Raw genomic sequence first — 25,069 nt, forward strand, 5'->3', positions numbered from 1 at the left:
CCATTCAATTTCAAAACAGACCAATGAAATATTTTTTTTTACTTTATTTTACTTTACAATACTGTATTGGTTTTGCCATACATCAACATGAATCCGCCACAGGTGTACATGAGTTCCCAATCCTGAACCCTCCTCCCACCTCCCTCCCCATACCATCTCTCTGGGTCATCCCAGCTTACCAGCCCCAAGCATTCTGTATACTGCATTGAACCTAGACTGGCGATTCGTTTCTTACATGATATTATACATGTTTCAATGCCATTCTCCCAAATCATCCCACCCTCTTCCTCTCCCACAGAGTCCAAAAGCAAAACAGACCAATGAATTTTAATGCACAATGAAAAGTTTAATTGATATGATTTCAGATTGCACGTTGCAACTATCCTTTAAGGAACTACTTTAAACATATATAGTTGGTCCCTGACTTTTGATGGTTCAACTTACAGTCTCTAGACATTATGACAATGGGGAGTTATACACATTCAGTAGAAACTATACTTTGAGTTTTGAGTTTTTCTCTTTTCCTGAGCCAGTGATATGCCTGATCTATGATACTCTCTAGAGATGCTGGGCAGAATCAGTGAGCCGCAGCTCTGAGTCAGCCACACAATAACCAGAGCAAACAACTGATACACTTAAAACCATTCTCTACCCAGACAACCATTCCATTTGTACTTCCATACAGTATTCAATGAATTAAACAAGATATTCAAACTTCATTGTAAAACAGGGTTTGTTTTAGATGATTCTACTCAACTGTAGGCTACTATAAGTGTTCTGCACACATCTAAGGTGGGCTAGGCTAGGCTAAGCTATGATATTCAAGAGGTTAGATGTAGTAAATGCATTTTCTATTTATGATATTTTCAATTATATAAATTCAATATAATGAATTTTTTGCATCATATCCCTATTGTAAGTTGATGAAATCTGTACACAAGTATCTGAAAAGCCTATAAAATATTCTTCCCTTTCCAACTATATGTCAGTATAAGGACAGATTTTCTTTGTATATTTCAACCAAGAAAACATATGACAACAGATTGAATGCAGAAGCAGATATGAGACTCCACATATCTTCTATTAAACCAGACACTGAAGGTATTTGCAGAAATGAAGAATACAATTCTTCTCATGATATTTTCTGTTTTAGAAGATAGAATTATCTCTCATAAAAATGTTATTTGTGTTAACATGTAGTAGATTTATTATTGTTGTTTTTAAATAAAGGAATACATAAATAGTTTTCTAAATTTATCAGTTTAAATTTCTGATGTGTAGTAGATAATAATAGGTATAACTCACTTATACTAAAGCTCCTCGGGTTCCTAAGTGGTTTTTAAGAGTGAAAAGACCCTAGGAATTCCCTGGCAGTGCAGTGATTAGGACTCTGTACTTTCACTGCTGAGGGCACAGGTTCAATCTCTGGTCAGAGCACTAAGATCTCTCATGCTTCGTGGTGTGGACAAAATAAAAAAAGAGTGTAAAGTCTCTGAGACGAAGAAGTTTGAGAACAGCTGCTCTAAGACTAAACAGGAAAATGAAAGAGACAGAGTGGAGTCTTGAAGCTCGTCGTAATGGGGAGATACAGGTAAACAAACGTATAAACATGATTTCAGATGTGTAAGGCTCTAAAACAAATGGGGTGGATGTGATTATTGGTAAAAATACTGAGCTCAGGGAAGTCTCTGAGAAAGTTACCATTTGATCTGAGACTTGATGAATGAGTAAAAGTGACCAATTAAAAGAGCCAGAGGAAGAGCATTTCAGGTAGAAGGAGAAATAATTTCATCAATCTGAGACAAAAAGAGCATGTGGATCTGAAAATCAGAGATGAGGCCAGTGTGGCTGGACTACAGTGGTCGTCAGAGAAAGCAGTGCTGGAGGAGGTTGGTGAGCCGGGCAGAGGAGCAAAGACCCTGGAAGCCATCATTTGGATTAAAACAGAAGTTTAGTAGGAAGTCAGTAAAGGCTGAAATAAGGGACTATATAATTTGATGGCGATGTTAGAAGGTGACTCTGGCTGCTGTGTGAAAGGTAGATAGCTGGATAGTACGAACTGAAGCAGGTAGACCAGTTAGACAGCCAAGACCCTGGCACCAAAAGGAGACGAGTGACTAAGCCAAGGTGGTGGCCATGGGGTTTGAGAAAAAGTGATAGAGACAGACATATAGTGGATGTAACAGTAGGATGTACCGATGAAATGGTTGTGGCAAATGAAAAAAGGAAAGAGTGAAAGTTCATTCAGTCTTACAGAGGAGCAACCAAGTGATTAAGAGGGCATTGGCTGAGATGGCCAATCCCTTGCACCTCTCCATCAAACTTACCTGGAAAAACCACAAACCTGGTTGAATATATCTCCACTGACTCTTCACCTGCACCCTAACAATGCAACATGAATGGAGAAAAAGCACCTGTGCAAGCTGACTGATCTCACTTCAGGACCTCAGACTTCAAATGGGCCTTTGTCCTGCCATGCAATCCTTCTCTAATACCTAGGTAATTCATCATCCTGCTCTTCTCAGTAACTGTTTTGTATGTTCTTCTCTTTCCCTTAGCCTCCGTTACCTCTCCATTCTTCTCAGCTGATCATGACCTTGCTTTCTATTTCAGTGAAAAGTGAGCTTCTGTGTCTCCGGCTATATCTGCCAACCTACTTAAAATGGCCCCTTCTCCCTTTTCCCCAGTATGTCTGGTTTTCCAGCTAAACCGACTATCTCCATTTGAACTCTGGATCCCGTCTTTCTTGCCTAATTGTGAACATTGCCTCAATAAGTAATGCCTGTCTTTCCTGTGTCATCAGTCAGCATCTGTAGCACTCTAGTTAAGCTTGCACTCCCTTTGTTCCACTGAAGGTTTCCTTGTCAAGGTCATCAGTGACCTCCAAACTGTTAATCTAATGATCATTTTTCAGACTTCATACTTCTTAGCAGAATTTAACGTCTTAGCAGATTTAACATAGGCCATCACTCTCTTCTTGAAACACCCTCATTTTCCCTCCAGGCGCCATCGTCTCTTCCCTTTCTATCGGCCACTCTATTTCTTCTCCTCAATGAGTTCATCATCTTTACATCAGTAAATGTGAGCCTCTCAGATCTCGGTGGCTGGAGCTCTACACTTTTTCTATCCACTCTCCCTCTCTTGTATATCTAATTCAGCCTTGTGGCTTTAACTCCTGTTCATACACTGATGAGCCTTAATTAGTATCTTCCACCTACACAGTCCCCTAAACCCCAGACTACCACTTGGCATCACCATTTGGTTGTCTTACAATTATCTCAAATTTAGCATGTCTAGCTGAGCTCCTATCCCCCTGATCTCCACCCCCAAATACTTGTTTGACTTATAGCCATTATCATTTCAGTAACAGTATCAATTCTATTTGTTCAAGTCAAAAACTTGGAAATGTGCTTGACTCTTCTGTTGCTAAATCCAGAAGTAAAATTCTATTTGCTCTAACTTCAAATTATATCCAGAGTCATACCATTTCTCACTGAAACAAGAGGGAAGGGGCAGGGCACAATCATTAAAAGAATGATATGGCCACAGGACATGACAGAGACTGGTTAGAACCAAATAGGTTTAAGATGGTGGAAGATCTGACTTCATTATATGCTCATTGTAATACATAAGCATGCCTAATGACACACCCACCAACTCCATGACAGTTCTGACGTTAACCATAAAAGGCCAAAAATGGGCATTGGTTCAGTCTCTGGAAATCTCTACCCCTTCCCCAAAGTAATTGGAATAATCCCCCCATTCATTAGTCTATGAAATTACCCAGTCCATAAAAACTAACCATGCCATATTTCAAAGCTCTCTCTCTCTCTCTCGCCTTCTGAGATGGCCCACACTCTGCCTGCTTACCTATCGCTTTGTCTCCAGATTCTTTTATGATGAAGCAAGAACCTCAAATTCACCAGCAACATCACCACATCTATGGCCACCATTCTAGCTCAAGTCATCATCATCTCTTGCCAATACACTCCTAATTGATGTCTCAATTTCTGCCTTTATCCCCCTACAAGATATTGTACAGCAGTCAGAGTGATATCTTTAAAATGTAATTTAATGGTGCCTGCTTAAAATCATCAAAAGCCTTCCCATTTCTTTGAATAAAATTCAAAATCCTTACCATGGCCTCCAATAAATGACCCGGCCCCTCGCCACCTCTTTACCACTCTTTGCTAAATTGCCTTCCCTCTCCACCATCAGCTTCACTCTGGCATCCCTAGGCTCCTTGCTGTTCCTTGAGCGCATTAAGCATACACCCACATTAGGACCTTTCTCACTTGCAACTGCCTCCATCTGGGATGCTCTTTTTTTAGATATCTGCATGGCTTACTTCCTCACTTACTTCCTCACTGCTTGCAGGTTTCTGCCTGAATATCATTTTCTCCTGAAGACATTCCCTTTACACTTCATCTTCTAAGTGAAGATGGGGGATTGAACACACGCGTGTTCCTCAGCACTCTCTTCGAACTCCACTAAACAGAAATTAATGACCGTATTTTAAGCCCATGGACTCAAAAAGATAAAGAGAGCATAAGAGGAGACAGTAATGACCGCATTTTGGAAGCTGGAAAAAAGAGATAACAGAAAACACACACTCAAGACTATCCACTCCACTTACTTAGCTTTATTTTTCTCAATAGCACTTAACCTGGATAAAAGTGGATAAATACAAATGTAAGGTACATCAGTTCGGTTCAGTCGCTCAGTTGTGTTCGACTCTTTGCGACCCCATCGACTGCAGCACGCAAGGCTTCCCTGTCCATCACCAACTCCCAGAGCTTGCTCAAATCATGTCCGTCGAGTTGGTAATGCCATCCAACCATCAAATAAGGTACCTATTTACTTTATTTATTTATTCAGATCCCCCAGTTTTGTTTTGTTTTACTTTATTTTACAATACTGTATTGGTTTTGCCATACATCAACATGAATCCACCACAGATGTACTATAAAAGTTTCTTTGTCTTCTCCTCCTTCCTTCACCCCTCCAATGTGGAGGATGTAAGAAGCTGTGTGACATTCTTTTCAGTTTGGTTTAATGTTGTCTTCTCAGGCTTTGGAATCTATAGATATTTAATATATATTTTTTACTGAATAACTGGTTTCCTGGGCAAGGTGCAGTCTGTGGATGATGTGGGGTTGTGGAAATCAAGATCTTTGATTTGGATGTTAAATTTGAGGTGCCTATTAGACATTACAGGTGAGGATATCAAATGGGAATCTGTATTTCTGGAGCTGAACGCAGAGAACAAGAAAAAAAGAGAGTGAAGTCGTTCAGTCGTGTCTGACCTTTGCGACCCCATGGACTGTAGCCTACCAGGCTCCTCTGTCGATGGGATTTTCCAGGAAAGAATACTGGAGTGGGTTGCCATTTCCTTCTCCAGGAGATCTTCCTGACCCAGGGATTGAACCCAGGTCTCCTGCATTGTAGACAGATGCTTTACCATCTGAGCCACCAGGGAAGTCTCAGAGAACAAGGCTAAACATATAAATGTTGGCTTCACTGACATTTGGATTAGGTATGATCATCTGGCGGGTAGGAACACAGAAAGAGAAAAATGCCAAGCTCTGAGCCCTGGAGGACTCCACCATTTAGAGGGTAAGCAAAGTAGTGGTCTTCAAACCTTTATCATCTCATATCATTATTTTTAAGAGGAAAAAATAATAATTGAAATTGAGCAGGGGCATGGTAGATTTTTTTTTTTAGATTTTTATTTATAAATGATATATGAACAAAGCTAGTGGAGGTGATGGAATTCCAGTTGAGTTATTTCAAATCCTGAAAGATGATGCTGTGAAAGTGCTGCACTCAATATGCCAACAAATTTGGAAAACTCAGCAGTGGCCGGCCACAAGACTGGAAAAGGTCAGTTTTCATCCCAATCCCAAAGAAAGGCAATGCCAAAGAATGCTCAAACTACCGCACAATTGCACTCATCTCACATGCTAGTAAAGTAATGCTCAAAATTCTCCAAGCCAGGCTTCAACATGAACCGTGAACTTTCAGATGTTCAAGCTGATTTTAGAAAAGGCAGAGGAACCAGAGATCAAATTGCCAACATCCGCTGGATCATCGAAAAAGCAAGAGAGTTCCAGAAAAACATCTATTTCTGCTTTATTGACTATGCCAAAGCTTTTGACTGTGTGGATCACAATAAACTGTGGAAAATTCTGAGAGAGATGGGAATACCAGATCACCTAACCTGCCTCTTGAGAAATCTGTATGCAGGTCAGGAAGCAACAGTTAGAACTCACATGGAACAACAGACTGGTTCCAAATAGGAAAAGGAGTACGTCAAGGCTGTATATTGTCATCCTGCTTATTTAACTTCTATGCAGAGTACATCATAAGAAACGCTGGACTGGAAGAAACACAAGCTGGAATCAAGATTGCCAGGAGAAATATCAATAACCTCAGACATGCAGATGACACCACCATTATGGAAGAAAGTGAAGAGGAACTAAAAAGCCTCTTGATGAAAGTGAAAGAGGAGAGTGAAAAAGTTGGCTTAAAGCTCAACATTCAGAAAACGAAGATCATGGCATCTGGTCCCATCACTTCATGGGAAATAGATGGGGAAACAGTGGAAACAGTGTCAGACTTTATTTTTGGGGGCTCCAAAATCACTGCAGATGGTGACTGCAGCCATGAAATTAAAAGACTCTTACTCCTTGGAAGGAAAGTTATGAGCAACCTAGATAGCATATTCAAAAGCAGAGACATTACTTTGCCGACTAAGGTCCATCTAGTCAAGGCTATGATTTTTCCAGTAGTCATGTGTGGATGTGAAAGTTGGACTTTGAAGAAAGCTGAGTGCCGAAGAATTGATGCTTTTCAGCTGTGGTGTTGGAGAAGACTCTTGAGAGTCCCTTGGACTGCATGGAGATCCAACCAGTCCATTCTGAAGATCAGCCCTGGGATTTCTTTGGAAGGAATGATGCTAAAGCTGAAACTCCAGTACTTTGGCCACCTCATGCGAAGAGTTGACTCATAGGAAAAGAGTCTGATGCTGGAAGGGATTGGGGGCAGGGGGAGAAGGGGACGACCCAGGATGAGATGGCTGGATGGCATCACTGACTCGATGGACGTGAGTCTGAGTGAACTCCGGGAGTCGGTGATGGGCAGGGAGGCCTGGAGTGCTGCGATTCATGGAGTCGCGAAGAGTCGAACACAACTGAGCGACTGAACTGAACTGATACATATTATTATACAAATATATTACATGTATTATAAAAAACACAGACATAGCATTTTTTTTTTTAAAGCACGAACTGAAGGACTTCCAGTTAAGTAGGAAGTATTGAATACATGCATTTTTTAGCTCCTTCCTGGAGACCACTACAGTAATAGTAAATGGATTTTTAAAAAGAAGGTATAAACCCACAAGGACAAAGCAAACAAGAGTAAAACAATAGCATCAGAATATGGGAAGCTAGAAGACAGATGAATGGCAACTAATTTATCAGTTGCAGGAGAGCTGAGGGTGCCATGGGGAGAAGGCCAAGAGGCAGCCTGATTTACTCAGAAAATCCTGTCCCTCATCCCCTCTGCCAACTCCAAGGCATGGGATTTGGTGTCTGACAAGGATTTCCCTTGTGGCTCAGCTGATAAAGAATCCTCCCGCAATGCGGGAGACCAGGGTTTGATCCCTGGGTTGGGAAGATCCCCTGGAGAAGGGAAAGGCTGCCTACTCCAGTATTCTAGCCTGGAGAATTCCATAGACTGTATATAGTCCATGGGGTCACAAACAGTCGGACACAACCGAGCGACTCTTACTTCACTTTCAGCTCTGATAGAGGAGATAAGTGCTGGGCAACAACAGACTTGGATGAAAGTCTGTTTGAGAAGCAGTTACACCCACAGCGCCTTTTCCATTCTGCACTGTGAGTGATTAACCTTCTCCTACGCAGCAACAAATCGGAGGTTTATTTTCTGGAAAGGATTAAAGAGAGGGTCTTGACTGAAGAACAAGAGGCACACAAAAAGATGAGAACCCCAAATACAAAACAGATTCAGTCAAAATGAACATTAAAATGCTTGAAACTGAATTATCAAGAAGGTGCTCTATATGTTGCTTAGGGATACAGAGGCAAATAACAAAAGGGAATTATTTTTGATGTGTGATTGCCAGCGACATTCGCCCACATAAAGGGAACTTTAAGAAATGAATGCTACATAAAATTTCTTTACTTCTTAGAGCCATTTCACATATTTACTTCTATTTCTTTTGCAGTGCATGGACCGTCAGAATATCATTTGGTACATGAATGCAGACATTTTAAGTAATTGCATTTGTTGTATCCTGGATTGCAAGTAGGCATAAATATTGACTTCTTCTGTTGTATGTAAATAATGACACAGAGCCTACTTTGAGTACCAAAGCATCACCAAAAGTTATTTATACATTTCACATGGTGTCTATATCTAGAGACTCAATCCTTTAGGGATATAATAATGATACATTTTGATATTTACATACCTTGATTATCCAACATATTCTGCACTTCATTCACAGTGAAACTGTTGTGTTCCCGGAAATCACTTTGCTTTTATTATTCTTTCCCTGCAATGTCCTTTCCTTCCTTATCTGCCTGGAAAACTTCTACCTACCTTGTAAGAACTACCTCAAATATGACCTCTTCTTTAAGGGTTTCCCTGTCTCCTTGAGCTGTTTTCGCTCTATTGTTTATGTAATATAGCACCTTGTTTGTGCTTTCAGTATGGCAGTTCCCGTGTTGGTTTTTATGGGCTTCCTAGGTGGCACTAGTGGTCAAGAACCTGTCTGCCAATGCAGGAGACTTGGGTTTGACCCCTGGGTCAGGAAGATCCCCTGGAGAAGAGCACAGCAACCCACTATAATATTCTTACCTGGAGAGTCCCAAGGACAGAGGAACCTTGGTGGGCTACCGTCCTTAAGGTCACAAAGTGTGGGACGTGACATGAAGCATGCACGTGTTGTTTTCATAGTTACAAGTCTGTTACCTCTCTTAGACCGGGTTTATATATGTGGTCTTTAACCTACCCATAGTGCTGGGCAAACTAATTTTTCAACGAATGTTTATATTGAAAATGATTTTGTTTATATTGCTTATATTGTTTATATTGAAAATGTTTATATTGAAAATGATTTTGTAATCATTATCTCTTTTGATTTTCTCAAATTTATCCTGTCACTACACTCCATTGCTCTAAATATTTATTATTAATATATCTATCACTTCTTACTCCCTATCAACATCTTCTTCCAAGAATTCATACTCTTGATGTCTTGTTTGGACTGCTGCTGCTGCTGCTGCTAAGTTGCTTCAGTTGTGTCCGACTCTGTGCGACCCCGTAGCATCTTAACGTGATTTGATCCCTAGTCTTACTTTCTTCTTATTAATACTTTATGTGCCCACTAGAGTGACTTAACTATACATTTTCCCATGTTCTCTACACCTTCAAAGCTTTAAATTGGCTACATCTACTGCTAGACATGATACAACAAGAAAGTATATTAATTTCCACTAAACAATTAGAAACTGACAAGCAATTTTTAGACATTTAGACAGTAGGCAGTGCAGGCTAATTGATCCCTAAGAGAAGACAGACTAATAATGCGAGTCCTTTGATTGCCCCAGGTAAGTGACTGGGAAGAGTGAGAGACAGGCTGGCAGCCTTGCTCAGTTGAAGAGACAGAGTTTAGAGTTCAGAGAGATGGAGGTGGCTAGAATTTGTGAAGCAAAATGCTGAAGAGACTGGAGAATTTTTTTGGTGGTGATGGTGGTAGCTACTTTCAAGCGTTCCCCGCAAGTCTTGAGGCTGAATACTGATCTGTGAATAAATGAAAGGAGCTGTCTGAGAATGAAGAACAGTACTTTAGGAAGGACTAGGCTAAACGGTCCTTAGGCTCACACAGGCAAGCAATAGTTTGTTTGTATTCCAACTAACCAAAATGAAACAACCTTCTAATTTATGGACATTAAATAGAGTCTGCAGAAGGATGATGCCTCAGTAATGGGAACACATTAGCTCAGACTGCTTCAGAAAGCTTAAAAGCGAATCTTTAAAACTGATTTCAAGCAACTAAGCCCTGCAATATTTGAGTACTACAAAATGCAGCATCTAGCAATGTAGACATTAATATTGTCAGCATCCAATCAAATATTTCCAGATATGCAAAGGAGCAGAAAGTGCAACCCATAACCAGGAGAAAAATCAGTCAATAGATACAGACCCAGAGATGAGAAGATAGTAGAATTAGCTAACAAGGATATTAATATAGCCATGAATATATGCTACATGTTCAAGAAGGTAAAGAAAACAAGAACATGAAGATGAGAGAAATAGAAGGCATTCGAGAAAAACAAGTTGAACTTCCTTCCAATTGTAAAAAAAACACATGATCTGAAATGAAAAGTAACTGAATGAGATTAATAGTATTTACACACTACAGAAAAAAATTAGTGAATTTTATGACTCAGCAAGAGAAACTATCCAAATGTAATAGAAAAAACTTAAATAATCATAAGATTAATGAGCTACGTGACAATATGAAACAATCTAATAAGATGTATAACTGGAATGCCAGGAAGAAAGGGCAAAACAGAAAATATTTTAGAAAACAATGGCCAAAATTTCTTCAGTTCTGATGAAAATTGTACATCCAGAGATCCAGGAATCTCAGTGAGCCTCAAGTATAAACATGAAGAAAAGCACATCAAGACATGTTACAATCAAATTACAAAAAATCACTGATAAGACAAATATCAAAAGCATGTGGAAATACAGGACACATTATAAACTTTTCAGTTTGTGAGAGTGTTTCTGTTGCGTTTCTATGTTTTATTTCAGCAAACATGTCTGTTTTAGATTTATTTTGATAAGTGATACACACATATATTTGTGTGTGTGTATTTGCCTTTTAACTGTAGATGTTTAAAAGTAGGCAATTTTGCGTTTCCACAATTGACATCTGATGTAGACTACATTCTCTCCCCCTCTTCCACCCTCCTCTTTTCCCTCTTTTCATACTTTTGTATTGGTTCTAATAAACTGTTGCTTTTCAAATTTAGAAAAAAGGAACAAAGTTAAAAATGACAGCAGACTTCTAATCAGAAACCATACAGTTCAGAAGATAATGGAGGAACTTCATTAAATAAATTAAACCAAAATAAATAAAACAATTTTAACCTGTATTTCTATACCCAGAAAAAAAAAACCTTTTAATAATGAAAAAAATTTCTGCTTTCTCTTCATACATTTGTAGAAAGTTGGAAAGAGTGCTGTTTCTATCATAATAATGAGAAAACATTTTAACAGTGAGTTTTCTTGAATCCATCAGACAGCTAAGATTACAGGGCAACCATGAAGTCTGAAATCCAAAACCCGATAGGCTCTGCAAGGAGAGAGAGAACGTGAGAACTGGTTTATCAATGGCACAGCATAGGAAAAAGAGAGTATATGGACCATAGAAGCATGTCAGACGAATTCAGCTAAAAATGTAAGAAATTGATAAAAAGGCTGAGTGTGGGCTCGTATGACAGTACAGATACCTGGGAGCCACAGACACAAGAGGAGTCTTCACCAACTCACAAACGTTTTTCCATGGGTTTCCACTGGGTGCTCACAAGAAAGATTGTGGGCAGGAGAGCAGACCAGAAAGGGCTTCCTTCAGGGGTACAGGATCACTGAAGGGGTCTGGAAGCTGCTATGGAAGAGGTATAAAGCACCTCCTGAGACTTTCACCCCTGGAAATAAGAGCTAAGTCATGGAGGTAGGAGCAGCAAACTCAGACCAATCTGAAGTGCCACGGTGGCTGGTGAATGGGCGAAAGAAAGACATTCTCTGCTTCTAAGAGAAGGGCAGGAAATAGTCTTAGACACAGATACTAGATCAGGGGATACCATTAGAGGGTCATATTGCTGGTGGGTAAAGGAGTGGGCAGGAGAAACTGGAAACTCCTGAAAAGACCCCCTAAGGACACAAGGCAGAGTTTGGCTGTCATAAGGAAGAGGGACAGGAACATGAGAGAATCCCACCCCAAAGACCCAGGCTCACGGAGCAAAGCTAGGACTGAGCTGACCAGGACAACAGCGAAAATGCCTGCTCTCTCTGCAGATAGCAAACACTGAATAGTAGATTCAGTTCAGTTCATTCACTCAGTCGTGTCTGACTCTGCAACCCCATGGACTGCAGCATGCCAGGAACTCCCCGTCCATCACCAACTCCCAGAGGTTACTCAAACTCAGGTCCATTGAGTCGGTGATGCCATCCAACCATCTCACCCTCTGTCGTCTCCTTCTCCTCTCACCTTCAATTTTTCCCAGCATCAGGATCTTTTCAAATAAGTCAGTTCTTCATATTAGGTGGCCAAAGTATTGGAGTTTCAGCATCAGTCTTTCCGATGAATATTCAGGACTGATTTCCTTTAGGATGGACTGGTTGATTACCACTGGGGAAGAGGCAATATTGTGGAGAAAGATCTCCAGTGTGGCATAGTTGCACAGGAAAGATCAAAAGCTGAGAATATTTCAGGGACATTGGAACAAAAATTCAAACCATTCAGCCCAGAGTCTCCAGCTCTAATCACAAGGTGAGGCTAGAGGAAACTGAAACCAGTGGGAAGAAAATTGTTATCACAGAAACAGCAAAACCAAAAACCCTATTCAACTTCTGACTAGATTGGCTCAACATCCAAAATTCATGATCTTATGGAATAAGTGCGTGAGTGTGTGCTGTCATGTCCGACTCTTTGTGGCCCTATGGACTATAACCCACCAGGCTCCTCTGCCCGTGGGATTCTCCAGGCAAGAATACTGGAGTGAGTTGCCACTTCCTCCTCCAGGGGATGTTCCTGATCCAGGGATTGAAAACTGCATCTCCTACGTCTCCTGCATTAGTAGGCAGATTCTTTACCACCATTAGATTCTGTGCCATCTGGGAAGCCTCTAGAATAAGTGTGCCTATTTCCATGTACAGTTGGCCCTTGGAAAACAAGGGTTTGAACTGTCCAGGTCCACTTACACATGGAATTTTTTAAATAGCAAATCCTACAGTATTACACCATCTGCATGCAATTGGTTAAATCCATGAATGCAGGACTGCAGATATGGAGGACCAACGAGATTTTCAACTGTATGGAGGACTGACATCCATTATTCCCTTGTTTTTCACAGGTCAACTGTTTAAATAATTATCTACCTCAATTTCTACTGTTCTGCACATGCAGTCTGTGTGCTGAACTTAGTCGCTCAGTCATGTCCCACTCTTTGCAACCCCATGGACTCTAGCCCAACACACTCCTCTGTCCATGGGGATTCTCCAGGCAAGAATACTGGAGTGGCTGCCATGCCCTTCTCCAGGGGATCTTCCCAAATCAGGGATCAAACCCAGGTCTCCTACATTGTAGGCAGATTCTTTACCGTCTGAGCCACCAGGGAAGTCCATGAATATTGGAGTGAGTAGCCTATCCCTTCTTCAGGGGATCTTCCTGACCCAGGAATCAAACCAGGGTCTCCTGCATCACAAGCGGATTCTTTACCAGCTGAGCTACCAGGGAAGCCCCACATACATTGTCTAGTATTCAGTAAAAATTATCAGACATAAAAAATGAAGAGAATGCAACTTATTTTCAACAGACAAAGCAATTAACAGAATCAGGCTCAGATAGGATGTAAAGGTTGAAAGTCATGCAAGGAATTTAAAATAACTACTATGAAATATGAAATAACTACTTGATTGAAATAACTACCGTATTGAAATATGAAATAACTCCTCCTACCTTGAAGGCAGGAGGAGAAGGGGACAACAGAGGATGAGATTGTTGGATGGCATCACTGACTCAATGGACATAAGTTTGGCAAGCTCGGGGAGTTGGTGATGGACAGGGAAGCCTGGTGTGCTGCAGTCCATGGGGTCGCAAAGAGTTGGACAAGACTGAGCAACTGAACTGAACTATGAAATGTGGGCAACAAACATGAGCAAAGGGGGAATTTTAGCACAGAGATTAAAATCACAAAACAGTCTAATAAAATGCTAGAATATTTTTTTAAAGGCAACAGAGATGGAGAATGCCTTCAATGTGTTCCTCACTTGACAACACAGGAAATAATCTGGGTTGTAAATATACTGGCTTGACAGTTTTCCTTTATTACTTTAAAGATATCAATCCACTGTCTTCTGGCTTGCATAGTTTCTGATGTAGTATCTGAAAATGGTTAAATAAAAATTATGCAGACTAAAACACAAAGAGAAAAACAAAAGAGTGGGAAAATTAAATCACAGCATCCAAGAGCTGCAGGGCAATATACAAGAGGTTTACCATATGTGTAACTGGAATTGCAGAAGGAAGAGAATGAGAAAATGGTATGAAATACATCTTGGAAAAGAAGACAGCTAAACTTAGTTAAAGAAGGCAAACACAGAGCTAAGAATCTCAGAAAACCCAGAAAAATCCCAACGTATCAAAAAAAAAAAAAAAACACCCTATACCCATCATCAGGGGCTCAGAGGTTAAGGCGTCTGCCTGTAATGTGGAAGACCCCGGTTGGATCCCTGGGTCGGGAAGATCCCCTGGAGAAGGCAATGGCACCCCACTCCAGTACTCTTGCCTGGAGAATCCCATGGAGGGAGGAGCCTGGTAGGCTACAGTCCATGGGGTCACGAAGAGTCGGACACGACTGAGCGACTTCACTTTCACTTTCTTTATATTCATCATATTCAAAATATGTAAAACTGAAAATAAAGAAACAACCTTGAGAGTATCAAGTGATAAAATACACATGGCCTACAGGGGGATAGAGGTGATAATTAAAACAGACATTGCATCAGAAATTATGCAAGCCAGAAGACAATGGATTGACATTTTTAAAGTAATAAAGGAAAAAACTGTCAACCCAGAATATTTACTTAGAAAACATATTTTTCAAAAATAAAGCAAAATAAAGAAAATAAAGATTTTTTTTCATAAAAATGAAAGCTGAATGAAATTATTGTCAACAGACTTGTGCTATAAGATATGTTAAGGGAAAATTTTCTTAGAAGAAAAATGATTCTGTGCAAAAACCGAAATCTATGCAAAGAAATGGGGGCTCCAGAAATAGTTAAAATGAAGTTAATATAAAAGACATTTCCCTATTTTAAATTGTTTTAAGAAATTATTGACTGTTAAAGCAAAAATAGAAGCAATGTCTTGCAAGTTTATAGCAGATGTAAAGGTGTCATGTATGACAAAAATAACATAAAAGAAGGGAGGAATTGGAAGTATCTTATTATAGGATTTTTATACTGTATAATAGAAGTGTAACATAATTTAAAGGAACCTGTGGTAAATAAGAGGCTTCCCCAGTGGCTCAGTGGTGAAGAATCCTCCTGAAAATGTAGGAGACGCAGGAGACTCAGGTTTGATCCCAGGGTCAGAAAGATCCCCTGGAGGAGGGCCTGGCAACCCACTCCAGTATTCTTGCTGGGAAAATTCCATGGGCAGAGGAGCCTGCTGGGCTATGATCCATGGGATCACAAAGAGTCAAACATGACTGAAGCAACTGAGCACACACCCACGGTAAATAATTTACTGCAATGTACCTTAATGTACATTAAATATATTATAATGTAACCCTAGGGAAGCCACTAAAACTTTTAAAATTATAAGTAATAAGCCAGTAATGTATAAAAAAGAAATAGTAAATTAATTCAAAAGTTGGCAGAGAAAGAGAAGAAAAAGGGAAAGACTACAAAATAAAAACCAAACAGCAAGATGGCAGATTTTAATAAAATCATACTAACAATGAAATAAAAGTGGTCTAAACCTGTGTAGTCCATTAGAACTATGATGTGAATAGAGTATGTAAAAATTTCTCTTACTCATGTTAAAAAAGAAAAAGAAACATGAGGTTAATTTTAATCATATATTTACCAGCATCTATGCAATATAGTATTATTTCAACATATAATCAATATAAAACTGTTAATGAGATATTTTGAATTTTGTTCTATAAAATTTCATGTATATCTTACACTTACATCTCAATTCAGACCAGTGATATATCAAGTTCTTCAAAGCCTCATGTGGCTGGGAGCTATCTTACTGACATTGTAGTTCCAGTTAACCACATAAGTTGAAAGAGATTTTCTGATTAAATTAGAAAGCAAGCCCTAACTAAATGCTATTTATAAGAAACCCTCTTTAAATACAAAACATAAGCAAGTTAAAATGACAAAAACTAAAAGAATGGAAAAATAGGAAGATCCCCTGGAGAAGGAAATGGCAACCCATTCCAGTATCTTTGTCTGGAGAATCCCACAGACAGAGGAACCTGGCAGGCTACAGTCCATGGGGTCACAAAGAGTCGGACATGACTGAGCAACTAACACTTTCATTTTCATAGTCAAGAGAAAGCTGAATTTAGTAAATTAATATCAGACAAAGACTTCGTAATAAGAAAAATAGACGTTACATAATAGTAATGAGCCAGTTTACTAAAAAGACATAACATAATGTGTATGTACCTAATAATAGTTTGAAAATGCATGGAACAAAAAGTGATAGAGCTGAAAGGAGAAACAGACAAAGCCAGTTATAGTAAGCCCAGTGTTTTCAACCTTTGTGGCACTGGGGATCAGTTTCATGGAAGACAAATTTTCCATGGCAGGGGATGGATGGGGAGGATGGTTCAGGTGGTAATGTGAATGATTTCTATGTGAAGTACACATAAAAATGTGTAAGTAAGCGGTGTGATTATACATTGTAGTAATAGAAATAATAGGGAGTAAGAAAAAGCATGTGAAGTAACTTATTTTACATGTGGGCCTCAGGAAAGTCTCTTCAGAGGGTGATATTTAAGTTGAAGTCTGAAGAGTGAAAGGGAGCTATAGCTATGGGGTGGGTGGGTGTGTGCGTGAATGCTCCAGGGGAGAGATATGTGTAAAGCCCTGCAATGGGAAAAAGCATGGCAAATAAGGTGAGCGGCTGAAGGAAGGCCCGTGGATGATCCAGCAAGAGCTGACACTGGAAAAGCAGAGGCATGATCACACAGGACTGTATGAAACAAAGCAATCTGTATGGGTTTCATTCGACTGACATGGGAAGCCACTGAAACATTTTCAGCAGATAAGTAACATGAAAAGAGTTGAGAACATGAGAGTAAACGGATCCAGTTTAGGTCTGCCTTCTCCCTTGATCTGGATTGTAACAGCCAACAGATAACAGGTGCTGCTCTTTAGGGAGCAGCCCTGGGCACAGAGAAGGCATCCATGCCTGCTGACTGAATGAATGAATGGAATATTACATTTTATGATATAGTGTACTCTTCTATTTTAGTAACACTTAAAATAGTAACTAAACAGAAGGTGAGTGCATTCAAAGAACTTGCACTATGAGGCTTACTCTTGTTTTATTTTTACGTTTCAAATGGAATAGAAAATGAAAACCACATTCAGCCAGGCAAAGACGATGAAGAGCAGAGCGGAGTGATGACAACTTTTTTCCTTTTGCCCACGATCCTATTTCCTCCAACTCATCTCTCTGTGAATGTCTTTGGCTAATTTAAGGAACCTATTCTTGACTACAAGAACCATATGTTGTTTCTAAATGTTATGCCCTTAGAAACAGCTTAAGTTTTTTTTCAGGTTACTCATACTTGATCTCTATAAAAAGCATCATTATAATAATAAATAATTTGAGTAGGAGTATAATATTTGAATGTTTTATGGAAATAGTAAGATATTTCACTTTTGCTTATTCATTAAAGCCACTATTCATTAAATCCACTATTAACTGTGGATATACAATATGAGGTGGACTTTAATTCTGTGATAACTGAGTTGTAAATAATGGGTCATTTGATCCAACAATTGTTTGGTTTACATATGGAGGTCCACAGCCCTGGAAAGATCAGAAATACACTTCATCTGTATTTTACATGTCCACTGTGGGTATGCTCACCTAGTCTAAATGATAAAAACAAAGCCTAGTTTGGTTCTTCATACATTACAACCAAATCCCTTGCCTATTATTTCTATTTAACTTGGTTTAATAATTTTTAAAAGCCTTCATTAAGATTCAATGGCTCTTGTGGCCAAAATTATGCCCAGGTCAAAGATGTGGGTTTTTGGGTTCTCTGTGAATATGTCCAATCTGATAGTGGCTTAGAGTGGGAATGAGACATCCTTGAGTTCCTTGACATCCTTGAGTTCCTTGACATCCTTGAATTCCAGACCCTACTCCTTCAGACAAACGTGCACAGATGGCCCAAAAGCTGGCTAATCATACATTCAGAATAAAGCACCTTGAGTACAAGTCAGGAAGAATTTTCATCCATCTGGAGTGGTCTCTTCTTGGAAAGATCCTACAAAGCAAAATTCTCCAGGAAGTCAGGTAAATGAAAACTGTTGTATTTAGAAAGTAACTTACAGTTACTAGGGCTTCCCTGGTGGCTCAGACAGGAAAGAATCTACCTGCAATGCAGGAGACCCAGGTTCTATCCCTTGGTCCAGTAGATCCCCTGGAGAAGGAAATGGCAACCCACTTCAATATTCTTGCCTGGAGAAGTCCATATACAGAGGAGTCTGGTGGGCCACTGACTTAAGCATTTTTATATTTTTAGAATCTGCTAATAGCATTATTGCCTCTGATAATTCTAATCCAAGACTGAGGTGTAGTTTTTTCATCACCATCAGTCATTATCATCATCATAGGATTACTACTTTTTAACGTGTTTTAACCAATTACTACATGCAAACTCTGAGCTGAACACTTTCAAATATCATCTTATTTACTCCTCACAATGACCCCATGAGCCAGATATTGTCATCTCCACTTTATTGATGAAGTGGAAGCTTTGTTTTCTTAATCATGACTTCTTAAAGCCTCTTACATATGTGCTTCCTTAGAGAGGAAATTGGTTGGAATATACTACTCTCCCCACTCTTGGAAGAGACAGGCCAGTATCTTTGTCATGTTCACACAAGTTCAAAGATCTCATCTGTAGACAACCTTGGATTGTGTGCCAGGATCTGTCTTAAATTAGTAGCAAGGTATTTCTATTTAACAGTTGAAAAAACTGAAGCTGAGAGTAAATGTCTAACTTGCCTACGGTGAGAATCATAACTTTGGAGCCAGAGCTATGTTTGGATATGGCTGGCTGTGACTGGCTATGATTCCACCATTCACTAACATTGTTACCTTTACTAAACTTTTAAACCTCTCTGAACCTCTGCTTGCATTTAAATCATGTTGATAGTAATGCCTATTTGTTGGTCAGCCACCCAGTCATGTCTAACTCTTTGTGACTCCATGGACTGCAGCACACCAGGTCTCCGACTGTCCCTGACCATCTCCCAAAGTTTGCCCAAGTTCATGTCCATTACATGGGTGATGCCATCCAGCCATCTCATCCTCTGATGCCCTCTCCTTCTTCTGCCCTCAATCTTTCCCAGCATCACAGACTTTTCCAATGAGTCAGTTGTTTGCAACGGATGACCAAAACACTAGAGTTTTGGCTTCAGCATCAGTCCTTCCAATAAATAAATATTCAATAAAAAAATTCAGCATCAGTCCTTCCAATAAAAAAATTTCCTTTAGGATTGCCTGGTTTGATCTCCTTGCTGTCCAAGGGGCTCTCAAGACTCTTCCCCAGCACCACAGTTTGAAGGCATCAATTCTTTGGTGCTCCACCTTCTTTGTGGTCCAGTTCTTACAACTATACATGACCACTGGGAAAACTATAGCCTTGACTATATGGACCTTTTTTGGTAGACTAATGTCTCTGTTTTTCAACACACTGTCTGGGTTCGTCAGAGCTTTCCTGCCGGGAAGCAAATGTCTTCTGATTTCACGGCTGCAGTCACTACCCACAGTGATTATAGAGCCCAAGAAGAGGAAATCTGTCACTACTTCCACCTTTTCCCCTTCTATTTGATATGAAATAGTGTGGCCAGATGCCATCATCTTAGTTTTTTTAATATCCAGTTTTAAGCCAGCTCTTTCAGATTCACCTTGCAGAATTAAATTCATATAAGAATACCTACTTAATAGGATCCTAATTGTCAGGATCCTATTGTTAAGATTTAAACAAGAACCTATGTCAGTGTCTGCTATAGAGTAGTAATCATTATGATTTTGATTTGCCAGCTTCACACAAGAGAAAAATGAATGCCCACTTGTCTCTAAGCATTCACAGACACCATCTGGGATAGGTTTTCCAGGAGGACAATTCCATGAAGCTTCCACCATGCAAGAATTCTTGACCCAAGTTTCCTCCTGGAAATGAATCCAAAATTTCATTTTGCCACAGGATAGTAACTGAACGATATGACTATGAGCTGTGTAGATTTACATGTTCTTAATGCACCATCAAATCTTTTATAAAATAAACAAAATGGCGAAGAATTGACTTGAATACTTTCCACTCATTCCTACTCAGTAGAAGATGAATGAATCGGTGAGAAGGAAGAGAACATATAGAATGATGGACAAGTATCTGATTGCTGTCTTCCAGGGAGAAAAAGCATGTATATGTGTGTGTACATATAGATATATTCCTCTTGTATGTATCAAGTGAAGTGAAAGTCACTCAGTCATGTCTGACTCTTTGCGATCCCATGGACTATACAGTCCATGGAATTCTCCAGGCCAGAATACTGGAGTGGGTAGCCTTCCCCTTCTCCAGGGGATCTTCCAACCCAGGGATTGAACCCAGGTCTCCTGCATTGCAAGTGGATTCTTTACCAGCTGAGCCACCATGGAAGCATGTATAGATGTATAGACATAGATATATTCCTCTTGTATGTGTAGATATATATATGTATAGATATATATCTTGTATGTATAGATATAGATATATTCCTCTTGTATGTGTAGATATATATATGTATAGATATATATCTTGTATGTATAGATAGAGATATATTCCTCTTGTATGTATAGATATATATGTATGTATAAATATATATCTTGTATGTATAGATATAGATATATTCCTCTTTTAGGATGGAATTTGAAACAACGTATAGGACTAAAAAGACTTGTATGATTTTTTAAACAATTTTAAAAAAAAAAGGTCTCAGTTATATGCTTTTACCTTTGGAGTTTGAAATGTTAAGACCTTTATACTTTCCTTAGAGAGAAAGAAAATGCTTGTGAAAGTTGAAATGTCAGAAGTCATTCTTCTTGCCCTCAAGACCTGAGATCAAAAGCCCCAGGATGGGAGGATTAAGAATAAACAAAAGCAGAAGCAGAGCGAGATGTCCAGCAGAATTCTAAACAATGGCCCCTGCTCTTTGAACTACCCTTCTGGCACTGCTTCATCCCAAGCTAACTGCTCTGTCCCGTCTTGATTCTTGTACTGTGTTTTTGCTAGACTCCTTGCTTGGTCTTTTTTTCTTTTTGCTTTTCAAGTTTTCTGTCTCCTAGGGCTCAACTTGATTTTGATCCTTGGCTTCAACATCTCCCCTTGATTCTTTTTGGTTCCTGACTCCCATTTCATGGTAAGCCTTTGATGAATATTTGCATACCTAGCTACCTGTCCTGATGGCTTCCTGGCTCTTTCCCAGCTACCTCCAACCAGTTCCAGGATATGTTAACAAAAAGGAGGATGGCAAGCTTAATAATCAATAGTCTCATTTTGGGAGACTGTAATGAGCTCAGTTTATGAAAAAAAAAAACCCTTAATTTTAAAAAACATTTTCTGGGGTGGGTGGATGGGAGAGAGGCTCAGGAAGGATGGCATATATTTATACTTATAGCTGATATACATTGTTGTGCATCAGAAGCCAACACAACATTGTAAAGTAATTATCCTCCAATTAAATTAATTTTTTAAAGTATTTTCTAACAAAATCAAGGTCCACATTGGTTAAATTCTATATAGATGAATTATTATGAGTGAATAAAACAATGGTGTTTTATTTGGCTAGGATCTTCTTGCCTATTTGCTTATGTGCTTCTTACTTACTCAGTTGTGGCCAACTCTTTGCAATCCCATGGACTGTAGCCGGCCAGCTCCTCTATCCATGGGATTCTCCAGGCAAGAATATTGAAGTGGGTTGCCGTGCCCTCCTCCAGGGGATCATCCTGACCCAGGGACAGAATCCATGTCTCCTACTTTGCAGGCGGGTTCTTTACTTGATGAGCCACTGGGGAAGCCCCCTATTTGCTTATAATTTAAGACAAAAGAAAGGGTCAAAAGATAATCATTTTGTCCTGCAATTCAAATGAAACAGTAGACTGTGATACTCAAGTGAATAAGCATTATAGAAATATTCAAAATCAGTGCTTGAAATAATTTTCTAATATTTTAGCTTTATTCATAACCCTAGTCTTACCATCTATTTCAAATTTAAATTTCAAGAACTCTGGCTAATAATTATAATTTTCAACCCACTCCAGTATTCTTGCTTGGAAAATCCCATGGACGGAGGAGCCTGGTAGACTACAGTCCAAGGGGTCACAAAGAGACATGACTGAGCGACTTCATTTCACTTCACTTCACTTCACTTCAGAATATCTAAAAAGACCTTTCCTTAAACAATTGATTAGCCTTATTATAATTATTAATTAGTCAACTCTTTTCCAACATTAAGATTATATATTGGTGGGGACATGCTCATTTATAACATCAATACTTCACATAGAAGTAAAATTCACTTTTATATTACTGTTATAAACATTATCACCAATCATAGGAGACATGCCAGAGTACTCCAGCCTTTATTGCAAGGCGTTGTATCATAAATATGGAGACATACTTCAGCTCCTTGAAATGGATACTTTGTCTAATCTGTACTTTGTGTCATGCTATGTTTATTTAATGTTGCATAAATGATGCACTATAATATTCTGAGTAATTCTTTGCCTCATTCTACTTCTGCTATCAAATAATTTTTTTAATAATTATTTATTATGTCCTTGGGAATGAAACAATTCTAGTATAAATAATACCTCAAAAATTGCAACAGACACACTCCAGTATCAGTTTTCAGAAATTTTAGCATTTACTGATTTATTCAGCCATTTAAACATTTATTAAAAGCCTTCTACATGCCAGGTACCACTATGCAAGTTTCTGCTGTGCTGTGCTTAGTCTCTCAGTCCTCTCCAACTCTTTGTAACCCCATGGACTATAGCCCTCCAGGCTCCTCTGTCCATGGAATTCTCCAGGCAAGAATACTGGAGTGGGTAGCCATTCCCTTCTCCAGGGGATCTTCCTGACCCAGGGATCTAACTCACATCAACCGCATTGCAGGCAGATTTCTGAGGTATTATTTGCAGGCATCTGAGCCACCAGGGAAGCCCAAGAATACTGGAGTAGATAGCCTATACCTTCTCCTGGGATCTTCCTGATCCAGGAATCGAGCCAGGATCTCCTACATTGCAGGCAGATTCCTTACCAGCTGAGCTACCAGGGAAGCCCATGCAAGTTTCTGAGTATGGGGTAAATAAAATATGATTATTCATAGTTTAGATGGAAGGTCAAGAAATCATGCAACTGATTATAATATACAGTGATACAGGTTGAAATAGAGTTATTCATAAATTGCAGAGATGAGAGCCTTCTTTCTGTTTACAGGACTTAGGGAGACCTATGAAAAGAAGATTTGAACTGGCTCTAAAGAATGATCAGGGCTGCTCTGGAGGCAAGAGATGTAGAAAGCACGTTCCAGGAAGAAGCATCTGTATACGTGGAAGGTGGAATCACACAGGAGAGACAAGGAGGTCTGTGAATGCAGGGGCGTATGGGTGATATCAGGCAGTGCAGTGTGGCTGAAATGCTGGGAATGCAAAGGAGAAGGCATGCAGATAAAATGGTGGGCAGGTCTTTTCAAGATGGTTTAGTCTTAGCACTACTTGTGATAGGGACAAAAGATTCAGCAAAATGAGACAGATGGATAAACACAGAAGACGAAAGAAACAGTTCTACATGGTTCTCATATTAACTTCAGATTTTTCCTTTCTGTGCCCAAGGAAGGCTACCTTTCCAGTTCCTTTGCTTTTAGGCAAGCTCAGACAAATTGTCAGGCCAATACATTGTAAGCAAAAGTTTAATGTGTCACTTCTGGGCTGAGGCAGTGAAAAACCCCTGTGTTATTTTTCCAGTATCTCTCTTCCCCTGTCATGGAAACCAAGGGGGCCTTCTGTTGACATGAGGAACCACAAGATTATGGCTGCCTGAATTCAAGAGTCACCATATCATCGACCATTGCCCTAAAGGTAACCCAGACCCACAGTAGGTTTAGTGGACAGAATACGTTTAAAAAATGTTTTTATCAAGTCATTGAGTTTAGGGGTTTTGTCACTGCAGCATAGTACAGTTGATCCTGATCAAAACACAAATTGAAATGTTAGCGTTTAATGAACACATAATTCAAAGGAGTCGGAGAATGGATTCAAGGTTATAAGTTAAGAGAAACGGAGAGAAATGGAGCCACTTCTTCCTCTGAAACATGTAGGAAAGTTCAGTGCGGGGGGGGGGGGCAAAAAATTTTGAGGTCGCAAAGGAGAAGTTAAAACAGTTTATTCATGATGCCTCTACATTCCTGTGACATTTGAAATTAAGTCTTCTGCTGAGGAGATGAGTGGCAAGACCGAGGGAAATAAAATGATTGAGCAGTTGCTGAGGGGACAGTTACTCTACAGAAAGGAAAGAGAATCAGGCAGATAGAAGGGAAAGGATTGCAGAGCAGAGGAAGTGCTCAACTGGGTCTGTGGCTTTTGCATTTATAGTGGGGAGTCAGCCAACATGAGTTTGTCGTTTCATACAGCAATGATTGCCAACTTGAGAGTGAAAACAAGCAATTAAGCTTATGCGAGGAAAAGTTATGGTATGAAGAGGAGATTCTTAAAAGCTGAAGTGAATGACAACAGCACTGGATGCAAACAGGAAGAAAGGGAAGCCAGAAGGAGGCTGATAGAGCAAAAGATCCTTAAAAAAAAAAAAAAAAAAAACACTGGACATTTTAGTGGGTTAAAGGGAAGTTAATCTGGACTATTGGTATAGAACTGAGTAAAAGACATGAGGTTATTATAGAGACGGTAGTGTAATATAATGGCTAAGAGAAAGTTGTTTGGGACTCA

The 25,069-nt window shown here is 39.5% G+C and overlaps 1 long non-coding RNA gene across 1 annotated transcript; it reads left to right on the forward strand.

The window, feature by feature from the left end:
• Positions 1 to 21,406: 21,406 nt before the first annotated feature.
• Positions 21,407 to 24,205, forward strand: LOC138444716 (uncharacterized). Its single transcript, XR_011258551.1, has 3 exons — positions 21,407 to 21,483; positions 23,565 to 23,710; positions 24,092 to 24,205. It is a non-coding gene; the product is annotated as an uncharacterized lncRNA (long non-coding RNA).
• Positions 24,206 to 25,069: the final 864 nt, after the last annotated feature.

This window comes from Ovis canadensis, chromosome 8, assembly GCF_042477335.2.
Source record: "Ovis canadensis isolate MfBH-ARS-UI-01 breed Bighorn chromosome 8, ARS-UI_OviCan_v2, whole genome shotgun sequence".
Lineage (NCBI taxonomy): Eukaryota > Metazoa > Chordata > Mammalia > Artiodactyla > Bovidae > Ovis > Ovis canadensis.